Here is a 7,001-nt window from a genome sequence, read left to right as displayed (position 1 = left end):
TTAATTCAAGAACGGACATCTCAATTAACTGATAGTGGTCCTATGCTATTCAATTAAAACACAGACAGAAAATGCCCTTATACGAGGGCTATCCACAAAGTACATTACTTTTTGGAATTAAAAATAAATAAAGTATGAGATTTTTTTATTATATATAGATGTAAGCCACACTTAAACACTACTTTTCTACATATTTGCCATTTAAATTAAGGCACTTATCGTAGCGATGGACGAGATTGGAAATTCCTTACTCGTAAAATTCGGCTGCCTGCGCCTTCAACCTCGTGGTTACCTCTTCTTGAAGCTGTGCGTCGTCATCAAAACGCTGCATAGCTGGGAATAAGTGGAAGTCGCTCGGTGCCAGGTCGGGACTGTACGGCGGATGAGGAAACAACTCCCACCTAAAAGATTCGAGAACTTCGCGAGTGGCATTTGCCGTGTGGGTCCGGGCGTTGTCGTGAATCAGCAAGATCTTTGAACCCAACTTTCCCCTGCGCTTGTTTTGTATTGCTCTTCTGAGGTTGTGCAGAGTTTGGAAATACCTTTGAGAGTTTATTGTAGTGCCTCTTTCCAGGAAATTCACAAAAATCACATCTTTTCTGTCGCAAAAGACAGTCGCCATCACCTTCCTTGCCGACTTTGTCTGCATGCATTTCTTGGGTTTTTGGGGGAATTTGTGTGTCCCCACTCCATTGACTGCAATTGTGTCTCGCAGTTCTCATGCTTAACCCATGTTTCGTCACCATTAACGATGCGATCGAGTAATGAGTTGCCATCTTTCTCGTAAGCGTCCAAAAACGTTAACGCTGCAGCCATTCGCAGATTTTTGGGAATCTCTGTCAAGATTTTTGGTATCCATCTTGCACAAAACGTGTGGTAACCAAGCTTTTCGGTAATGATTTCGTGCAACAAACTTCGTGAAATTTGTGGAAAACTCATAGAGAGCTCCGTAATTGTGAAATTACGGTTTTCACGGACCGCGACACTGACTTTTTCGACAAGCTCGGCAGTCACTATGCTGGGTCTTCCACTTCGCTCTTCGTCGTGAACGTTAGTTCGGCCATTTTTAAATTTTATGACCCATTGACGCACTCCACCTTCAGTGATTATGTTGCCCCCATACACTTCACAAAGCTGCCGATAGATTTCTATCGATGTACAGTTTTTTTGCAATCAGAAACTTTATTACAGCACGCACTTCACACTTCGCGGCATTTTCAATTAACGCTGACATTTCAAACTGTCACAGTAACTCAACGGAGTACACCACGAACCTCTCACTAGCGCGGCAGGATGCCGACTGAGCGGCGGAATGCCATGACACCAAGGTGGCCGCGCTAGCCCCGCCCCTAACGGACACAAACGAAAACGTAATGTACTTTGCGGATAGCCCTCGTAAGATGCACTAAAGTTACGTTGAAAGCGTTACAAGGAAGTTAGCAAAATCACCAAGCTAAACAGTCATCAGAGATACGTGGAAACTAAGTCCATTCCGTGATCACATTACACGAAATATTAACCACCTCAAATCTGTTCAAAGTTCAATATCATGATTCACAAATTAACACACGCGATACAAAGAATAGAAAGTCACACTCTTTTTATTCACAGTTCCATGAATCATGCGTCAAAAGTTAGAGTCTTACTATAGAGCACATTCAGACATCTCGAAATATAAACTCCCTTCAGAAATTGAATCATGGTAGCGGCCGTTCGGCGCCCAGAATCGTTCCCCTACAGCACTGAATCACGCACGTTATTCTACACAGGCCTCCCTCCTTCCAGAACTCGCATAGAGGTGTCCAGAATCGCTCCCACGAGCGATTCTCTCGGATGTCCCAGTCTCCTTTCAATTCCAGTAGTGTTCTGTCACTGTTCAACTCTCATTGGCTGAAAGCCGTCCACACCAACAATACATCGTCCTCAGGTTCTACATTCATGATTTGACTCATGTTGACCAGTTTCCCGCACTTCACTGATATATTATAACAATACTGAACTAAAAGAAACGTTATAAGCATTCGGTTACATTTAGATTATTTACGGATATAAGTTGTAGTTCGTTTATAAACAAATAAACAAACCAGTATTCTTGCACAAGTGCCCTCACATTAAATGACTACAGATTATCGCTAAATGTTATTTTACAAATTACTTATGGGTTCTTCACAAAAGCGTCTTTCAGTTCCCTTTTCAATTGCGGTGTCCGCTAACACACGCTATTGGCCATTTCTAAATTAGCACAGTTTCTTAATAGCGCTTGCGACGAACATTTAAAAATAGTTACTGGCACAATAGTAAACAGTTTATTAAATAAGAACACAAGTATGACAAAATATGAGGTCCAGAATGAGATTTTCACTCTGCAGCGGAGTGTGCGCTGATATGAAACTTCCTGGCAGATTAAAACTGTGTGCCCGACCGAGACTCGAACTCGGGACCTTTGCCTTTCGCGGGCAAGTGCTCTACCAACTGAGCTACCGAAGCACGACTCAGGCCCGGGCACACAGTTTTAATCTGCCAGGAAGTTTCATATCAGCGCACACTCCGCTGCAGAGTGAAAATCTCATTCTGGAAACATCCCCCAGGCTGTGGCTAAGCCATGTCTCCGCAATATCCTTTCTTTCAGGAGTGCTAGTTCTGCAAGGTTCGCAGGAGAGCTTCTGTAAAGTTTGGAAGGTAGGAGACGAGGTACTGACAGAAGTAAGGCTGTGAGTACCGGGCCTGAGTCGTGCTTCGGTAGCTCAGTTGGTGAGCACTTGCCTGCGAAAGGCAAAGGTCCCGAGTTCGAGTCTCGGTCGGGCACACAGTTTTAATCTGCCAGGAAGTTTCATATCAGCGCACACTCCGCTGCAGAGTGAAAATCTCATTCTGGAAACATCCCCCAGGCTGTGGCTAAGCCATGTCTCCGCAATATCCTTTCTTTCAGGAGTGCTAGTTCTGCAAGGTTCGCAGGAGAGCTTCTGTAAAGTTTGGAGGGTAGGAGACGAGGTACTGGCAGAAGTAAGGCTGTGAGTACCGGGCCTGAGTCGTGCTTCGGTAGCTCAGTTGGTAGAGCACTTGCCCGTGAAAGGCAAAGGTCCCGAGTTCGAGTCTCGGTCGGGCACACAGTTTTAATCTGCCAGGAAGTTTCAAAATATGAGGTATTCATGCTGCGTTAATTTGCTGTGTGAATGTGGAGAATACAATGTTCTGACAAACTCTTGCATAATGAAAAAGACGTTGTAAATCAACAAATAAAATATATACAGGTACGTGGCTTTCAGGAATGATAGCTGTAGTGTAATGCTATCATGAGACATATGACATGTGACATGTGATGTGTTTGTAGCAATTGCATGAAGCGATTAGATGTTGTTCATTCGGAGAGTCATTGTGAAAATGTCTATTACATGTGAGATATTAACTTCTGTAGTTTTGAAGATATTGAGATATTACTGTGTCATTTTGTAGCCTCCCCCTTCGTAATCGGCCTACTGGATTGCGATATAACTGACCGTGATCGCATACGCCTAATGAAATTTTACAGTGAATAAGGCTATCGTTACCGAAGGAAAATACCATCGGTTAGTTGTAGGACAGTGTACAACGGACTCTTCTCAAGAAGAATCTATTCTAAATTTAAGCTGAATGTAGATGATAATTTTGAAATGGGTGCAATCGCTCACGAACCGCACAGGGGTCAAATGGGTGCCACGTAATATCTACTACAAAATCACTGCTAACATAAAGAAAACACTGATTACGTAAAAAAGGATAATTAAATGGTCACCAGTCCACTAGACCAATAAATCTCCAGAATCTTGACAACGGTAATGGCACGGAAATTGACGCAAATAATCAGTGGCGTGGCAACGGAAGGATGTCACGATTTTCCACAGCACTACATTTCACGAGAAAATAAATTAATCAGAAAGCACTGAGTTTGCAGTAACTTGTTTTGAAATACTAAATTTTGAAAGTAACGTTAAATGAAGTCACTGGTTAAATAAATGTCTCGCTTAACCTGAACTTCGTCATGTAAAAAAAAAAAAATACTGTCAGTAACTACAGTGTAACGTAATGTAAAATTTAGAAAAAGGCAAGTAATTTAGTTGTGATTATTTAAAAATTGAACTGAATTTACTTTAAACTAATGAGCAATTGATTTTACTTTTAAAATAACACCAATAAAATGCATACCAAGCCAGCAGAAGTCACTCGCTAAGGTAAATACAGAATAAATGAAATTGCGCACTCTCAATTTGTGCTGTGTCTTTAGATATTAGTATTGCCAGTGAAATATTACTTTCCTTTAAGTAGCCTCTGTTATGCAATACAAGAACGAACAGTAACTGTGGCAGAATATTTAGACTGAAACTGGCAGTAAATAGTTAATGTTTGGTATTCTTACGATACTCGGTGATTGCATGGAAAGGAAAGGGACACTCCTTGGTAATTATCTCCGAGGACAATGACAACACAGGTGACCTACATGTTTTAACTACTGAAAGCTATTATGCAAGTTATTCACGCTTTGTGAAAGAAATGTTGCTGGGCAATGTCTCTGCACTACTATGTTTGTCAGTGAAGTCTTACAATGCTGTAGCTGTGCGGAAGATGAAGAATGTAGCCGACGACAGTGCTGAGTTGTCGTTTTTGCTGCTGCAGCTGTTTGATGAGATGAACCCTGGGTCGTCTCCATAGTCACGGATAATTATTGGGCAGGCAACAGTTGGAATTGCAGCTTCCTCCGCCTGTCCAACAGTGCTCAGAATACTCGCGGGTTAACGAATCAGGAGCGAGCATAGCTTTGGCGGCGTGAGTACCCAACGAACACGTCTGCACTCTTTCGTGCTTCAAGCTGCCCTGTTCCCTCTCTGCTTGCAACGCGACAGAGACCGCCCATACGCAAAGAAAAACAACAGCGCGGCTACTACCATCCTTGTAAATAATGGATATCAACTATCAGTCATCCTTTTTAATTTTTTTTATCGGCAGATCTAGATTTCAGCTAGAAACTAGCCATTACAATGCACTATCATTTTTGATCGCTGCATGTAATGCCTGTTGGCCGGGCTTCATCCACAGTCTACAATTCTGTCGTTGCTGTCTATTCATTTCAATAAAATACCTTTGGCTATTGCCCAGCAATTTACAATATTTTGATTATATTACAATCAATTATATAGAGTCAAAAATAAAGGGTTATTACAAATGATTGAAGCGATTTCACAGCTCTACAATAACTTTATTATCTGAGATATTTTCACAATGCTTTGCACACACATACAAAAACTCAAAAAGTTTTTTTAGGCATTCACAAATGTTTGATATGTGCCCCTTTAGTGATTCGGCAGACATCAAGCCGGCAAGCAGGTTCCTCCCACATTCGGCGCAGCATGTCCCCATCAATGAGTTCGAAAGCATCGTTGATGCGAGCTCGCAGTTCTGGCACGTTTCTTGGTAGAGGAGGTTTAAACACTGAATCTTTCACATAACCTCACAGAAAGAAATCGCATGGGGTTAAGTCGGGAGAGCGTGGAGACCATGACATGAATTGCTGATCATGATCTCCACCACGACCGATCCATCGGTTTTCCAATCTCCTGTTTAAGAAATGCCGAACATCATGATGGAAGTCCGGTGGAGCACCATCCTTTTGAAAGATGAAGTCGGCGCTGTAGGTCTCCAGTTGTGGCATAAGCCAATTTATTCGTCGACCTCCGCGGGCTACGCGTGAAACTTGCCCGCACGCGTTCAACCATTTCTTCGCTCACTGCAGGCCGACTCGTTGATTTCCCCTTACAGAGGCATCCAGAAGCTTTAAACTGCGCATAGCATCGCCGAATGGAGTTAGCAGTTGGTGGATCTATGTTGAACTTCGTCCTGAAGTGTCGTTGCACCGTTATGACTGACTGATGCGAGTGCATTTCAAGCACGACATACGCTTTCTCGGCTCCTGTCGCCATTTTGTCTCACTGCGCTCTCGAGCGCTCTGGCGGCAGAAACCTGAAGTGCGGCTTCAGCCGAACAAAACTTTATGAGATTTTCTACGTATCTGTAGTGTGTCGTGACCATACGTCAATGAATGGAGCTACAGTGAATTTATGAAATCGCTTCAATCATTTGTAATAGCCCTGTAAATACACTAGTACATCGATTGTGTATTAAATATAGTTTCTGTAATAAAGCTTACATCTTCACGGTTTCTTGACTTCCGCAAGGCGTTTGATACAGTTTCCCACAGTCGTTTAATGAACAAAGTAAGAGCATATGGAGTGTCAGACCAGTTGTGTGATTGGATCGAAGAGCTCTTAGATAACAGAATAAAGCATTTCATTCTCAATGGAGAGAAGTCTTCCGAAGTAAAAGTGATTTCATGTGTGCCGCAGGGGAGTGTCGTACGACCGTTGCTATTCACAGTATACATAAATGACCTTGTGGATAACATCGGAAGTTCACTGAGGCTTTAATCGGATGACGCTGTAGTATATCGAGAGGTTGTAACAATGGAAAATTGTACTGAAATGCAGGAGGATCTGCAACGAATTGACGCATGGTGCAGGTAATGGCAGTTGAATCTCAATGTAGACAAGTGTAATGTGCTGCGAATACATAGAAAGAAAGATCCTTTGTCATTTAGCTACAATATAGCACGTCAGCAACTGGAAGCAGTTAATTCCATAAATTATCTGAGATTAGGTATTAGGAGTGATCTAAAATGGAATGACCATATAAAATCAGTCATCGGTAAAGCAGATGCCACACTGAGATTCATTGGTAGAATCCTAAGGAAATGCAGTCCGAAAACAAAGGAAGTAGGTTACAGTACGCTTGTTCGCCCACTGCTTGAATTCTGCTCACCGGTGTGGGATCCGTACCAGATAGGGTTGATAGAAGAGATAGAGAAGATCCAACGGAGAGCAGCGCGCTTCGTTACAGAATCATATAGTAATCGCGAAAGCGTTACGGAGATGATAGATAGACTCCAGTGGAAGACTCTGCAAGACAGACGCTCA

At 42.6% G+C, this 7,001-nt stretch overlaps 1 non-coding gene across 1 annotated transcript; it reads left to right on the top strand.

Annotated features, from left to right (window-relative positions):
* Nucleotides 1–3,032: 3,032 nt before the first annotated feature.
* Nucleotides 3,033–3,107, top strand: Trnas-uga (transfer RNA serine (anticodon UGA)). The gene has a single exon. It is a non-coding gene; the product is annotated as a tRNA-Ser (tRNA).
* Nucleotides 3,108–7,001: the final 3,894 nt, after the last annotated feature.

This window comes from Schistocerca cancellata, unplaced genomic scaffold (genome assembly GCF_023864275.1).
Source record: "Schistocerca cancellata isolate TAMUIC-IGC-003103 unplaced genomic scaffold, iqSchCanc2.1 HiC_scaffold_732, whole genome shotgun sequence".
NCBI classification, from domain to species: domain Eukaryota; kingdom Metazoa; phylum Arthropoda; class Insecta; order Orthoptera; family Acrididae; genus Schistocerca; species Schistocerca cancellata.
Note: the sequence above shows the minus strand (reverse complement) of the source record. Positions and strands in the feature narration are given on the sequence as shown.